The 16239-nt window shown below is 48.5% G+C and overlaps 1 protein-coding gene across 3 annotated transcripts in view; it reads left to right on the forward strand.

Moving 5' to 3' along the window:
* The first annotated feature begins 204 nt into the window (after positions 1–204).
* Hrh2 (histamine receptor H2) overlaps positions 205–16239 on the forward strand; it is a 38831-nt gene continuing 22796 nt past the window's right edge. The window contains exon 1 of one of the 3 annotated variants that reach the window (XR_259722.2): positions 205–356. The gene's annotated coding sequence lies outside the window, so the exon portion shown is untranslated. Of the gene's footprint in view, positions 357–6095; positions 6117–16239 lie in introns of those variants that run through there. The other 2 variants (XM_005376363.2, XM_013509466.1) reach the window with 2 other exon arrangements.

A 16239-nucleotide genomic window follows, 5' to 3' on the forward strand; every position in this document is an offset into this window, starting at 1 on the left:
GGGTGGACACTGAGTCTGAGGGAGAAAGTGTCAGAAAAAGCAAAGGAGCTTGTGGGACAGAACGGAGGACAGGGAGAGTGGGGAGAGTGTGGGTGCGCGCGTGGGAGAGGGAGAGAGAGGAGGGAGGGAGGGACACAACGGAGGGAGGAGAGGGAGGGAGGGAGGGAGGGAGAGAGAGCGCTGGAGAGGGAAGGAGCGGTGGCGAGCTAGGAGGAGCAGCGAGTGGGGGCGGAGATGAGGAAGTGGGTGCTAGGCGCGGGCTGTGCGCGCCGCTGGCTCCATCCCTGCCCCGGGCGCAGCAGGCGCGGGCGCCGGCCACTGCCGGAGCGCAGCAGCGGCAGCAGCAGCAGCACCAGGTAACGTGGCCGCAGCCTCCCGCAGGGCCTCGGCTGGGGTGGGGTCGTGGGTGGGCTGGCAGGGAGACGGGGTGAGCGCTGCTTGGGCTCCTGCTCCTGGATCCTTTGGCCGTCATGGCCCCATCCCTAGTTGCAGCTGGGGCCCCCTGCTTGCTCCTGGCGCCTGACCTTGGGCGAGCGCCTCACCTGCGAGCCTCAGTTTCCTTCTTTGCCACCCTCGGGGATCTCACCCGCCCCAAGGGGGCGTTGCGACCAAGGAAAGCAGCGTGAGCCCGCGCCGGTGCAAGGGATGTGGGGTCCGCCTTTAGGTTCCCTGTGCCAGCGTAAGGTAGGTGTGGAAAGTCCACCAGCGCTGAAACAGTCCCTGCTTTGTCCCCCGGTCTGTGTGGCAGCATGTCCTAAGGAGATGTGTCAGCGAAGCACCAAGAGACTGTGAGCTTAGGGAATGAATGCCCCTAGAAGGCCTGGGGCTGGTGGGGAGAGGACTTCCAGGCTTTTAGGAGGACTGGCCTTTGCTTTCTAGAGCTGCTGCCCTATGCACGGGGCGAGAACCGAGCTCACTGGGCTGCTCGCGACTCCTGGGGGACCAGGACAGGCAGGGATACTCCTGCAGGATGAGTGGGGCTAGTGGCCTCAGCTCTGCATCCCACCATGGTTGTTTGGGGTAGCACTGTGACCTTGAACCTATGAGCCTGATTTTTAGGTGAAAAAGCCCACGTTAATGATCCCTTTGAGGTAGGTAGGATAAGGGGGTGGGGCAGGAAGGTGCTTGTGAGCTTTGGTGTCCCCCAGTGGCAGGAGTCATACCCCTAACTTAGGTGGCTCAAGGCTGACCCATGGTTGTTTCCCTGGAACTCATTTGTACAGGTCGGGTCCCCTCAGTCCCCTTGCCAGAAATGGACAATGGGAAGACTGGGGGGCAGTAAGCATGAAGCAGAGTCTAGGGAACTAGTATCCCGCTGCCCACCCTGGATGTACACCCTCAGCCTGGTGCTTCTTTTAAGACGTGATATCTCCCAGATGACAGTTTCTGTCAAACCTCAGTTTTCTTATTTATAAGAGGAAGTTATTAATTCCTGCCTACTAATGAGTTCCCTGTCTCTAGAGGTTATAAAAAGTAATTGAATAGATTTCATTTGTTGATACCGCCTTTCTTGGGATGTAAGGAGAATTGGAAATAATGAAAGAATAACCTTTCTCAAGCAGATGCTCTGTGCAGGCCTGATACTAGATGGATTATGCATACAGTGGAGGCTACAGTCATCACAGCAGCCTGAGGAGCTAGTGCTGTCAATCCCCAGTTTACAGAGGAGGAAACCAAGGCTTGCCAAAGTGACTTCCACATAGTACGAAATGCCTGCTGTGGGATTAGACCAAGGCCTGCCTGATTGGGAGTGCTTCTGGTGGTGCCTTACTGACCCCAAAATATGTCTGTGGAGAATGCGTAGACCAGTGCGTGGCACCTGCCATGTGGCCTGAACGGTGTTGGTTTCTGTTCTGTGTGTAATAGGAAGAGCCATTACATCATAACTGGAGAAAGTGAACCCAAAGGTTGGCAGTGGGATGTGGGTACCATTGACAAGCAACTTCTCAAGGGGTCTGCAAGGAGGACGGTTACCACTCACTACCACATAGGAGACTGAGAGCGGGCTGACTTGTCCCAGCCCAGTAGGCCAGCTTCATCATCTGGTCCCAGTTCATCTGCCTGTTAGCCCCAGCTTTGATTGCTTCTCTTGGGTTCACTGGCAGGAACTTTTCCCTCCCTGTCCTAGGCGGATGACTAATTGAACTGACCCTCCCACCCAATATATCTATGGGGAAACAAGACCAGCTGTGGTCCTTCTCCACCAGTACACCAAGAAGGAAAAACAGGATTAAGGTCCATTCTCAAGGATTTAGCTCAGCCTTGGGAAAGAAATCCCTAATGGTGGGGAAGAGGGCTTCTCAGCAGGTCAGAGAGGTTCCTTTGCCAAAAATGTTTTAAAAGAAGAGAACATCAATATGAAATGACAGGGATGTAAACAAGGGTGCTCTCAATTGCCATGATATTCATCAACAGGCAGCGTCTAAATGTCCAACAATAAGGACAGCCATGTGGCTGTGGAAAGGGGGCGGCTTTTTCAGAAAGTGAGCATGCCCATGCATTTGCATATACATGGCACTGTCCCAAATTTGTGGGAAGAGTTTAGGAAAAAAGACAGGACAGAAATAGACTAAAGAAGGTTAAGAACATTTGCCCGTAGATGTTAGGATTATGGGAGACGTGTTCCCTGGGCTTTGCAGATGTGATGGAATGTGCCTGTGGTCTAATAGGCAGCAAGCATAGACTTGCTGAGCTCCTAGTGCTGAGGCCTTGCTGACAGAAGGGAGGCGGGCATTGTGTGTACGGCTCTGTGCACGGCACCCAGTCTGCAAGGGCCTCCAGGTCCATCAAGGAGACTGAACTCTCTCTTGGCAAAAGTAGTGTTTACCAGATTGAATTGTTCACCATGTTCTTGTCTTCTGTCTTGTCCCCTCTGATTCTGATTCATCCTTTATCTCACTGTCAGTTTGATAATGCAGATCTGAGAATGTTTTTCCCCTTTCAAAACTATTCAGAGACTCCCCTTTCCCACATGAGTCAAGTTCAAAGTTTTTAGATGGGACTTGGACATGCGTGGCTCATCATGTCTAGTCTCCGCCCCGCCTCGCCTCCAGTTGCCTCACCCTACCAACTGCCCACTGCTCCATCTACAAATGCCTGGACCCAGCTGGCTGAATTAACATGGTCTTTCTCTCCTCTCAGGCTTAGCACTTGCAGATTCCCTTGGCTGCAACGCCCTCTTTAGCTTGTCAGTCTGCTTCTTACTCATCTTCCAAGATTCCATTGAAACCAGCTCTTCTGGAAACCCAGAGCTTACAGATGTGCTCCTCCTGCAGGACTCCCCAAAGATGGGGACAATAGAACCACTCACCCTCTTCCTCTCCAGCACCCAGAGAGCAGCACAGGCAGGCTTGTCCGTGATAAGGCTACCTCTGTGTTTAGGCCTAGCAGGCCCTTTAGCAAAAAGAAGGGATGCTTAATTAGCAAAACCAACAATAGCTGACATTTGTTGTACTCCTGTGCGCTCATGATTACCCTGTGAGATAGGTATTATCTGTGTCCTCTTTTTCAGAAAGGAGACCAAGGGTCAGATACATTCAGGCACTTGCCTGAAGTCACACAGGATTCAAACTCTATCTAAATCCAGCTCCTGTGCTCCTAGCCAGAGTCAGGGAGGGTGAGCAGGTTCAGTTAGCCGGTGCTGAGGCCCGGTGCAAAGCCGTGCGCCTCTGCGCTGTGCAGTGCATGGTGACCTTGAAATGTTAGGCTCTGTGCTGGATGTGCGGGGCCCCAGTGTGCTGGAAGCTCACACAGGAAGAGGCCGGGGATGCCGCGACACATGCCATAGTCCACTCCGCAGCCCCTCCCTACAACAGCAGAGAACGGTCCTGTCCAACATGTCATCGGTGCTGCAGTTCAGAAACTCTGGGTTAGCGGAGAAGGGCACCAGCACATGGCCTCGTGCACTCCGGGGGCTTTGACCCTGCACCTGCTCTGCTGGCCACCTGGCCTCCCCCTTCTGCTCTGTCCCCACCAACAACCAGGGTGATCTTTTAAAAAATAACATAAAATTTACCAATTTAAACTATACAGGTCATTGGTTTTTAGGATCTTTTCAGAGTCGTGAAGCCATCAGTACTATATAATTTGAGGACATTTTTGTCACCCCAGAAATAAATCTGTATACATTAGCAATCACTCCCATCCAGTCCCCACCTCTTCCCACTCATTAATCTACTTTGTGTCTCTTCTGTTTTCCTACTTTAGACATCTCATACAAATGGAATCATGCATTATGTGGTCTTTGTGATTGTCTTCTTACACTTAGTATAAAGTTTTCAAGATCCATCTGTGCTGTATCGTGTCTCAATACAGCGGGCTTTTTTATGGCTAAATAATATTCCATTGCATGAGGAATTCAGTACCACATTTCATTTAGCCATTCATGAGTTGATGAGCATTTAAGTTGTTTCCTTTTATTTTCTGCTATTATGTATAATGTTGCTATGGACATCTGTGTACAGGTCTGGATACCTATGTTCAGTTCTGTTGGGTCTGTACCTAGGAAGAGAACTGTGAGGTCATATGGTAGTGCTGTGTGTAAACTTTGTGGAGAAATTGCCAGACTGTGTTCCAGAGCCGTTGCACCAGCCCTACCAGTTTCTCTGCGTTGTCTTTTGGATCACGGCCCTTCTGGTGGGTTGAAGTGGTAGCGTTGTGGTTGGGATTTGCATTTTCCTGCTGGCTAATGAATTTGGAATCATTCGGTGTGCTTGCTGTTTGGTGCCTTCTTTAGAGATTGGCCTCCTCAGGTCGGAGTCATCCTCGCTGTTGTTCCCTTGTGTACACTGAAGCAATCTCCACAGACATCTACAAGGCCCCGCCCCACCGGGCACTGCCTTGGCCTTGGCTGCGTCTCTCCTGATCCCCTCTCCAGTCCTTTGCACTTGCTACTTCCTGTGCCCTGCTAGCCTGTGCATAGCTGTCCCAGGGCCACCCTCAGAGCAGCCTGCTCCGGCCTCCCCACCTCAGGATCTGCCCCTCAGCCCCTCTCTAACACATCTCAGAATTTCCTATGATCACTTCTTCCTCCCTGATAAGATCTTGAAGACCTGGGCCCCGGGCCTGACTACAGCGTTCTGTCATTGTAACAACCTAGGCAAACCACTTCCTCTCTCTGGGCTTCAGCCATTCCCTCAGAAAATCACAGGGGTCATGGCTGGCTTATCTCAAAGGGCCTTTCCAGCTCTCCTCTTGCTCGATGCTATGTGACAACCAAGAGGTCGTGGGTCTGGGGCTGCCACAGTGAGAGAAGAGTGGTCAGGGCTAAGCTGGCCATGAATGGGAGCAACAATGTCCCCAGCCCCATGGGAACGGTCCCCTGGAGGCTGGGGCTGCAGCAGAGCTCCAGTTTAAGGACTGCATACCTAGGTCATTTTGAGCTCCAGAACTGCCCACTTGTCCTAGTAGAATAATCTTGTAACCTCCAAACCCTCTCTGAACATCAAAAGTATTTTTTCCTTCTTCCAGTCATTCAACAAACACTTGCCAGGGTCTGCCTTGTGCCTAGTCCTCAGCAGTATGCTGAAGACAGAGATGGATGAATTTGACACTGATGATTTCGGAACAGTGGGGAAGGCAGACACGTAACCAACAGGACTTGCTACGTGAGGCAGTACAGCCTTTTAGTCACATGCAGACCTCACAGATGATACCCACTGTCCAGGAGCATCACCATCCAAAGATATGCAGAGTGGGTGTGGAGGTGCCACAGGTAGACAGAGAGTGTTTGGGTAGAGCAGGCGGAGAAAGAGACATGGTGCAAGTCTCCAGGTGTGCATGGGGAATTCAGAACAGTTAGGCCTCTGGACAATGAGAGGAATTAAGGAAAGTCAAAGGTCAGGAAAAGTCCTCACTGCCAAGTCACTGTTTGGACTTTGTCCTGTAGGCTATGGGGACAACAAAAGCAATTTTAAGCCCTGGATAGAAGTGCTCAGGTTTTGCATTTTCTAAAAAGGCCTTTCCCTGGACAGCACAGAGGAGGCGGAGGAAGAACAGATTGCTGGAGGCCAGGAATTTGTGGATCACCTTCAGCAGGGATGAGGGCCAGAACATCGCAGTCATAAAGAAGGCAACCAATTCAAGAGCTGCTTGGGACATTCGGTCACCATAAGGAGGTGTGGGTTAAAGGGAAGGATGGGATCTAAGTACTGAGTGACGGGAATAACACATGGGCTTTCTGGGGTTCCTGATGTCCCTGGGGGAGGAACGGGTTCTGTGGGAGCGGCACCCGAGCGCAGCATTTTCCAGGTGGCTGGCAACAAGGGTTAGAGGTAATGAGAGAACACAGGAGAGGAGAGGTCAGGGCCCAGACCCAGGAATCTGGATATGAAAAGAAACAGAGGGTTGCGAATATGGAGAGTTAAAGGAAGAAAGTGAGACGCAGGGTACTTGGAGGGCAGAGGATGCGAGGGGAAGGGCAGAGAGAGTGAAAGAGGCAGCAACCCTTGGAACCAGGGACCAGTTAGTGCCCAGAGCAGGTGCTCAGCGGTGTGGCAACTATCTCACTTCCACATGCAGAGCGCTCGGCACCCAGGAGAAAGCCCACCCGCAGAGTGAGGCAGCGCTTCAGGGCCACAGGTGGGTGTGTGTTAGCCTGATTTTCAAGCAGTAGGAAGTGGATTTCCTCTGAGAAACTGGCCATTGAGTTTGATCCCAAGCTGAAACAAAATTCTCAGTGTGATTATGAAATGAGGGAGAGCGGTCAGGAATGGGGGAAGTCAGTGCTGGGAGCCCACCTAGCTCCACAGGAACGCACTGAGACCAGAGGTCCAACAGGCAGCCGGCAGAGGACTTTTGCAGAGCCTGTAAGATGTTTAACTAGTTCGTAGAAAAGTTAGGACATTTTATTTTAAAGCCAGTTTCACTTCACATTCAGATTCCCACTTCCTCTTGAAAAATGTGGCAATTTAGTGGCTGTGGTGCTACCAGAGCCATGGCCACCACTCTGGATGTGGCATTTCACCCACACACAGCCTGCCTCATCATACCTGCCTGCTCAGGCTCCCTGGTGCTGGGGTTCCAGACTCCAGCACCTCTTTTTCCACCCTGGTACCTGGACCTGGGTCAGAGTGAGTCCTCGCCTTGAAGCCCCCACGCTGTGTTCCCAGGAGCACTTTTCTCAGTGGGGCCTACGGAAGGAAGGAGAACTGTGAGGGGGCGCTCACTTGGCTCTGTGGAAGCCCTGCCATCCACACTGCTTCCAGTCACAGTGCACAATGGCAGGTCCAGTCTGTCCGCAGTGCAGATGCCAGTTGATAGGGTTCACTCCTGAACCCTGCTCAGTTCCTTTTATGAAGTTGCACCTTGAACAGCCAGAGCTCATTTATGAAAATGCTGCCTTCTTCTAAGTTTGTGCTAGATGGTTGTGTTTTTGCATTTTGCTTTTTTAAATAAGTAAGACCTTCATGGAGTTCAGAAGTACAGCATGCAAAGGCACACAGAAAAACGCCTTCCTCTCCACCATCCCATCTGCCCAGTCCTCACTCTCCCACAAGGCGGATGTCACTTTTATTAGTTTGTTGTGGGGTATCCTTCCAGTTTTTATTTACAAGCAAAAATAGTCATTCTCCCTTACCTACAAGAGAGACATACCAAAACCCCCAGGGGATGCCTGAAACCAGCAATAGAATAGAACCTTATATATAATGTACTTTTCCTATTCATATATATCTATGAAAAATTTTAATTCACCAACTAGGCACAATAAGAAATTAACAATTAGTGATAAAATAGAACTATTATAACAATATACAATATAATAAAATTACCGGCATGACTACTTTTGTACTTTGAGGTCATTATCAAATAAAATAAGGGTCACTTAAACACAAGCTCTATGATACCAAGACAACTGATCTGATAACTGATCTGATAACTAAAATGCCTATTGAGTAACTAATGGGTGGGTAGTGTATACAGTGTGGATACAATGGACAAATAGATGTTTTACATCCTGGGCAGGACAGATGAGATTTCATCATGCCACTCACAATGGCTTAAGAATTGGTTAATTTCTGGAATTTCTATTTCGTATTTTAAAACTGTGGTTAGCCACAGGGGACACACTACAAATAAAGAGATTACTATGCTTTATTTATATTCTTATTATATTTATATTATATATGTATTATTTTTGCCCTTCAAGGATGTATAGTATATACACTATTCTATACCTTACATGTTTTTTAGTCACTATAGAACTAACTCACAGTGTAGACAAATTGGACTAAAGAAATGTGTAAAGGAGACAATAATAAGTGGAACTAGCATGCAGAGAAAACCATTAGTAGCATACAGTCTTTCCAGGCATAAATTTTAGTTGTTGTTTTCTCCCTGTATGTCAATAAGGTAGGAGTTGACAGTTACAATCATTCTCTCTATGTAATTTGAAGTTTGCAATTTTTTAACTGAGTGTAAGATTTTTCATTGTTGTGTAGTTTCCAAACTGTGATAGTAACAGCCATAGTATTTTTATTAGGAAATAATTTACTCAGCCATTTCTCTACTTAGGAACACAGAAAGGTTATTTGCAGCCCTCAAGTATTGGTGAGAAGAGAGGTGATACTGCAGGGCTTTCCATACTTAGAGTTGGGTTGAGTGAGGTCCTGCAGAAAGGAAAGCCAGAAACAGAGAACGTTGGTCCTCTAGAGCAGAAACCAGGTAGCCCAGGAGTGAGGATAGGGAAGCTGCTGAGAGCACTGCTGAGAGAGGGATGTGGATGAGGGCCTAGAAGGAGAAGTGGCAGAGCATGACATGCATAGTGGGAATCTGGAGGAAGCGAGGGGCCACCCTGGGACCAAGCATTATGTCAGACACTGGTGCATCACCAAGTGTGAACCCAGCAGAGCCTGACACGCACAATGGCCTGTTTGCTCCTGCAGGAGTCAGGTAACACCACGTGGGGACTATTGTGGCTTCTATTGCTCCAGTTGGGGGGTGTGAGGCAGAGAGACCCTGAACCACCGCTCATCTCAGGGAGCAGGAGGAGACCAGGACGTGACCCTTGAAGCTAGTTCTGGAAGATCCTGGCTCATAACCTCTTGGAAGCCTCTCATGAGGTTGGGGTTGTTATCCCATTTTGGTAGGAAACAAAATTTGGGCTACAAGCAAAGTAACTTACCGCCAAATTTCCCCAATTGGTAAGTAGTGGAGCAAGGAGTAGAACCCTCTGCACCTGCTAGGAAGGATGCTTTGTTCACCCAGGACCGGGAGGCTAGATGAGGGTGGGGGAGGGGCTGGAGGCAGAGTGCTATTCCACGGGCAGACAAGGTTCAAATCATGTGCCTGCAGAAGCCGAGTGAAGGTGAAATGCATTCAGATCTGTTTAGGGAGGAGTAGAAAGGTCATGGGCAAAGTTGTGCAAATCCGCAAAGGGCAGTGGGAGAAGCAGGAGACAGGGATTTCTCCAGAGCAGAGTCAAGAGGAAGGGCAGCGTTCACTCCATGGTGAATCATGGGGCAAAGTGAGGACTGCTCATGCTGAGTGACTGGTGCCACTTTTCCAGGGCAGGCCCTGCTCTGTCCTGTATACCCCAAGGGCACACAGCAGTAGAGAAAGAGTATAAGGGACCCTGACCTTCCCTTTCCTCAAGCCAAATGTTGTTTTACCTTTTGCCCATTATCTTCCACCCGCCATGTGTATTTTATTTGTTTCCTTGAGTATTTTAAACTTAGTTCATGATATTAGGAACTGGAGGTGTAGCTCCACAGTAGAGTGCTTGCCTAGCATGTGCAAGGCTCTGGGTTAGAGCCACAACACAGAAAGAAAAAAAAAATAGAGACATGATAATTGAGCACTTTACTAATAAGGATGTCAATGTCTATTTCTAACTTATGAGTACCTGACCACTTTTCCATTTCTACAGCTAACAGAATTACAGAAGGAAATCTAGTTCTTTAATCTAATTAAAACAATCCACCTTCAAGTTTCCCTGATTGTCTCAGATGCCTTTGTACCATAGCTGCGTTCAAATCAGGGTGCAAACCAGGTCAGGCGTCCCATTTAAACATGATGTGCCCTGAAATGACCCGTTAAGACTTTCAGAAAGCATTAAGGTTCTGTAAAGAGAACTGTCTTTTCTAGTCATGGCCTGAGCAGAATCTTAAAGACCAGACACTTCTGCAGTTTGATGGGGATTTTCTAAGCAACCTGGATTTTGCTAACTCAGGAGCTATTCCCTCAAGGTGACAAACTCTGATGTCATGGAGACCAGGCAGGTATCATCACTGCATGGTGTTGCTGCTGCCTTGTAGATCTGTTCTTGGGTAGAGAGTCTCCTAACCCCAAATCCTAACCCAAAAGTAGCAGGCTTGAATGTGAGCCAGGGCTTTTTTTCATGACTGTAGATGCACCTCCCTTTGCAATCGTGTTCTGTCCCACTAAACCCATCAGAAGTTAAATACTGTCAGTCAAAAATGCATTTACTTCAGCTAACCTACCACATATCATAGCATAGCCTAGCCTGCCCTACACATGCTCAGAACACTTACATTAGCCTACAGCTGGGCAAAGTCATCTAATACAAAACATATCTTGTAATAAAGTGTCAGATATCTGAGATGTTTTACCAAATACCCTCTAGTAGGGAAACAGAATAGTTGTATGGATATAGATATTTCACCACAGTAAAGTTGAAAACCCTAAGTTGAACCATGATTATTAGGGACCACCTCTAACTAAACACCTAGATTTTTCAGCAAAATCTCCTGATTATTACATACTGTTTCCTTTGTAAAAGTTCGTTAGCATTGTTTAAGACAGACAACACTCTTGAGTAGGCTGAATTCAGCTTGTGGCTGCTGGTTTCGTCACAGCATCCAAAATTTTGAAAGCTAGGGGAGACGCAAGTTGCTAGAAGGGAATGACCTCCCCATGTTGGAGATAATCAAGGACAGGCAGCCTGGTCATCCATTGGAACGACCAGGACAGGGATTGCTACATACTCAGTGACAACTGCATTCTTTTCTGTTCTCAGTCCTATTAGTAGATGACTCAGAGATCCTACAACCTATCTCCCATCTCGCGCCCCTCGCCCTACACACACATTTTCCTCTCGGACCATCACTGTACCTGAGAACACTCCCGTAGTTAGGCTGCAAATGCAGCTCCCTGCTTGGAGCAACATCTCCAAGACCCTTGAGTTCCCAGGTACTTTTGAGAGTCTGCAAAATTCAGATTGCAGCTCAGTCCCTGTTCCTACGACTGGCTGAAGACTTGCCACATCAGGATGGCAAAACTCCCTTTAGTAGTGAATAGCTATCTGGCCTGGCCCACTACTTGTTTAGTAGACCTGCCTGGACTTGGGCATGTTACAGTGCTTCTGGGCCTCATGTGTATATGAGAGTGGGGAAATGCACACAGGCCTGCGGGGGCCTGGGAGCTACCCACAAAAAAGCAAAGAATGGCATCCATGACAAGTATTGTAAGTGCCACACACTGACAGATATCACAAGTGCCAAGCACAGGAGAACCGGAATGCACAAGCAGGTCCTGACCTCTGCTGAAAGGGCTGGATAGTGTTGGGCTGGTGCTTATGGAAACTAAAGGGCTAGTCTGGCCCTCTGAGAAGGGACAGAGAAATCTAGGGTTCTTTCTAGAAAAGTTGCCAGGAGCCTGACCTCTAGGCAGTACCCCAGCTTTCACACAAAGCAGAGGGAGGTTAAGGGAGTCTTGCAAAGGTTTACTCTGCTTGAAACCCTAGGACTTCCTATTCTTCATGATCCCCTCAGTCCATTCCACTCAGACAGCCTGGTAGCACTCTGTCTCCACAATCAGGCTCCAGATATTTAAATTCCCTGCCACCTTGCACTCAGCCATTACCCACTTCCTCATCGTCACCTCCACCATCTCTGCAGCCACTGCCACAGAAAGGTGAACCTGAGTGCCACAGCGGCCCACTAACACCATCTCTTCTTCCTCCCCAGTCTCCCTACATCACCATCCTTTGACAAGCACAGCCACTCTCCGCCTTCTGACCCAGCCCAATGCCCCTCGCCTTGCAGATGTCCAGGACTCATCTTGGCTGCACCCTAGCGTTCCAGCTGTTACTGGAGGACATCCGGGTTTAACTCTCCCCATCTGACAGCCTGGCTCACAGGAAGGGTGAACCTCAAATGAGCATTTTTAAGTGGAGGCTGCTGAGTGCCCACAAGGAGCAGTGCCACTTATTGACCGCAGAAATGCTCCTGACACCTCCCAGTTGACTTTCACATTTCCTCTTCTCAGCACTGCATGCCATGGGATTATGCCCATTTACAGATGGACAAACAACCTCCCGGACATTCAGCATCTTGTTCAGCAACAGAGAGAAGCAGCTGCTAAACCAGCATATAAACCCTGGCTGGACTGGCTTCTCTCCATGGCTTAAGGGGGCTCCCTGGAGTGAGCAAAGCACACCCTCCAGCATGAAGCAGGCAAGCATATGGGTCCCAAGCTGGATTGGGGTGGTTAGTCACACAGGCATCAATACACAATGACAAGACTCTTTTTACCTTCTTCTTCAGCTCCATCTTCATGGCAAAGAGAGTGTAGCAGACAGTGCCGACTCATCCTTAGCACCGCTGGGAGTCAGGCCAGTCTCCCTGTCTCCCTGTCTGATGAAGGTGGGGTGGGCCGAGACAGGAGTGGGCCACTACGGAGACTTGAAAGACACTGGTTGTGCTTTGACTGCATTTATTTTAGGGTGACCTAGTTGAGGGGCAGTGAATCTGGTCATTGCTGTAATGATCAAACAATTCCTTTGCAATAAATGCAACCACTCCAAGGAAAAAGTATTTAGCAAAAACAAAATAGAACAAAATTCGTATAATACGAATTTGGTAAAGATCATGGAGGTAGGGTAGGAACGGTGAGGCCTGGAAGATCCAGGGGCAGTGGGGCCAGTTAAGAGTTCAGAGATTGGAAATTAAGAAGCTGGGCTCTTTAGCCAGCTGTGTGCCTTCTGCAGGGCTACTCTGCTTCCCTATGCCACATTTGCAAAGTGAAGCAAACCACAGACCAACCTGATTGCTTCCCAGAGTTTCCTTACTCTTGAATTAAGGTGATGGACACATGGAGGGGCCGGGAGAGTGGGGGAGGGCAGGGAGGCTTACATAAGATAAGGAGTGGGTGTAAGTATTCCTGGCGAGTGTTAGCTGTTTGCTGTTGATAGCTTTAAGGTGACCCAAGAGCTGCAGGACATTCCTTGCAAAGCAAGCTGGGTCTGGCTAGAAGGGCAGAACTTTCAAGGAATGAGGTTGGGGGAGAGAGGGGGAAGAAGAAAAGTCAGTGTCGGTGCGGGTAGCTCTGGTGCCCAGCTCTGTGGCCTATGGCAGCGGGGGAAGTGTTGGCGGTGATGATTAGGACTGTGATGACTGCCTGACAATGGTGATGAGTCTTCCTGGCAGACATCAGGGCTGTTTGCCTTACAGATACGAAGACCTAGAGGACTTGGAGTTTTGTAGAGCTGCCTGGAAAAGGGGGCTTGAACTTGCTCTGCAGGCCTCAGAGCTCTTCAGAGCCCTACAAACTCATATGTACGTGCATGCGTGCACACCTACAGACACACACACACACGGATGCACACACTCACACAGAGTCAGATCCAAAATACAAATAGAAAACCACCAAAGTGCAAGTAATGTGTGTCTAATTGAACATTTGCAACATATCACTATGCCAGCTTTTCAATGGCAGCTTGTTACATAAAATAGTCTCATGCAAATTACACTTTCTATGGGATGTGTGTAAATTGAAGTGCATTTATTTTGAAGTGAGGGAAGTATGGCTTCCAAAAGAGTGCATAGGGTCCTATACATGCCTTTAAATGACTGTAACTGATTGGCAATTCCCTTGTAAAAGTAAGCTCCCCATCTATGGAGGTATGCAAGGAGAGCCAAGGTGATGGTTCTCCAGGACGCTGCAGAAGAGGTTTCTGAACACCAGGAGACCACGTGTGTCATTTCTACTCAGAGCTCTCCTCTTTGACCGTGGGGTGGGCTGTGATTCCTTCCCTCATCTCCTTCCATGCACACAGGTATAGTTGTTGCTAGAAACTTTCAAGATATTCTCAGCCCATCATCTCCTCCCTTTTCTACTGAAGAAACCGAGGCTGTGAAATTGGTTGGAGATCACCTAGCAAGTCAGAGTCACACCAGTGACTCAAACTCAGAATCCAGATTCCCAGCTCAATGCCCTTCCTTCCCCAGCTCCCACCCCCAGAGTAGCTTTGCCCCTGAGTGACAGAGATTGGGCTTCTCTGCAAACACTGTAATCCAGAACCTCACCTCCCCAGAGAGCAAAGGCAGAGGTTGCCCACCTATCTCTGTACTACAAGCTCTCTCCCCAGACCATGCCACATCTACCAACCCACCGCTGATGGACTTCAGCCAACTCACAAAACAGCATAAACTTAAGTTTCTTCATCTGTAAAATAGCAGTGAATAACAGTTATAGAGTTGCTGTGGAGATTAAATGGGCTTATGTACACAATACTTAGAGCATTGCTTGTCATTTCAAAGTGCCCAGTAAATAGGGCATTAGATTGCCAGGGAGACAGATGATAGATAGATAGGTAGATAGATAGATAGATAGATAGATAGACAGATACATGCATAGGGATTGATTGATTGATTGATTGACTGATTTCAGAGGCAGAATCCACAGAGCTGATCCATGGGCTGGATTTTAGAGATGAAGAACAGACAGGAATCCAGGATGATGGCTAAATATTCAACCTGAGCAACAGGCATTTAGAGGCTGGAGTGGGTCAGGGTAGAAAAGAGAATCGTGGATCCTCACCCAGCCTCCCACACACACACTTAGTGATTTACAGGCCTTTGTGCCCCCAATTTTCAGAAGAGCCAAGTCTCTAGAGACAGGAACCAGGTCTGTGTTTGCTGGGGAAAGGGGATGGCTTCATGGAAAAGTGGTCTCTTCTTTGAGGGTGATGAAAGTGTTTTAGAACCAAGTAGAGGTGGTGATTTGTACCACAGTGAAGGTGCTGAAAGCTGCTTTGCTGTACTCTTTAAAATGATTCATTTTACGTAACGTAAATTTCATCTCAATAAGAAAAGTAGAGAAATGTTTCCTCAAATAAACAAAATCTAAGGGACTAACCAGGCATAGTGGTGCACACCTGTAATCTCAGCTACTTGGGAGGCTGAGGCAGGAAGACTGCAAGTTCTATGCCAGGTTGGGCAACTTAGCAAGAACTTGTATTGTATTAACTATATTATATTTATTATATTATATTATAATGTGACTGGAGGAGATGTAGCTCAGCAGTAGAGCAATTAACTAGCATATATGAGACCCTAGGTTCAGCCCCCAATACCATAAAAACAAAATAAAGCAAAGGGACTTTGTCACTAGATAAAGCTTCAGGTTCCCACATCCAGTACTGGGGAGGCTGGGAGAGCCAATCACACAGGTAATCAGTGAGTGAACTGGACTAGAGTCTAGACTCATGTCCTTGGGGTAGGTGGGCTAGAGAGTATGGCTGGCTGCTCATAGACTCTGAACCAAGCCTTGTTCAAAATCCTTCCTGCGTCTTCACCAGCTCTGTAGCCTTAGACAAGTGACTTACCCTCACTGAACCTCAGTTTCACCATCTGTCAAATGGAATAGTAATCATCTCTGCCCCACAGCCACTGTTTACTCTGGCATATGGTAGGTGCCTGGCAAATTGGAGTGGACCTCTTTCATCATGTCCATCACTATAGAGTGACCACATTATAGAGTAACCATCACCCAAATCTGGGCAGGAGGATCCACCCCCGATAGGCAGCAAGGCTCTTCCCACCTGGGCTGCAGTTAGGGACAGCAGCTAAAGAACCTGCCCCAATTGCAGATGACATTCAGACTTGCTCCATTTCAGCCTGTGCTGAGGGATCCCACCAAAGGCCTGCAAAGCCCAGAGCAAGACGTGCTTGAGGTTGGAAGTACCAACGAGCCTGATTCGGGCCCTTGGAGGCCCATAAGAAATGAAAGGTAGGACAAGCCTGCGGGAGCTGATGCCTTTCTCACTAATGAACAGTCTGGGCCAGAGGCTTTTCTTGCCGCCAGGGCTTTGACCAAATATTCTGCCCACTATCTAAGAGGAAGGAGTCAGAAATCTGCAACCACAGAGATGAAAGGCACCCTTGGCTGTGATTGTGTGGGAGGAAGTGTCTTGTACTGCAAAGGCACAGGCAGTCATGCCATTTCTTTTTAAAGCCCTCAGCCCTTTATCTACATGGAAAACTAAATATGTAGTGGTTG

Source organism: Chinchilla lanigera, unplaced genomic scaffold (assembly GCF_000276665.1).
Source record: "Chinchilla lanigera isolate Chin_1 unplaced genomic scaffold, ChiLan1.0 scaffold00007, whole genome shotgun sequence".
NCBI lineage: Eukaryota > Metazoa > Chordata > Mammalia > Rodentia > Chinchillidae > Chinchilla > Chinchilla lanigera.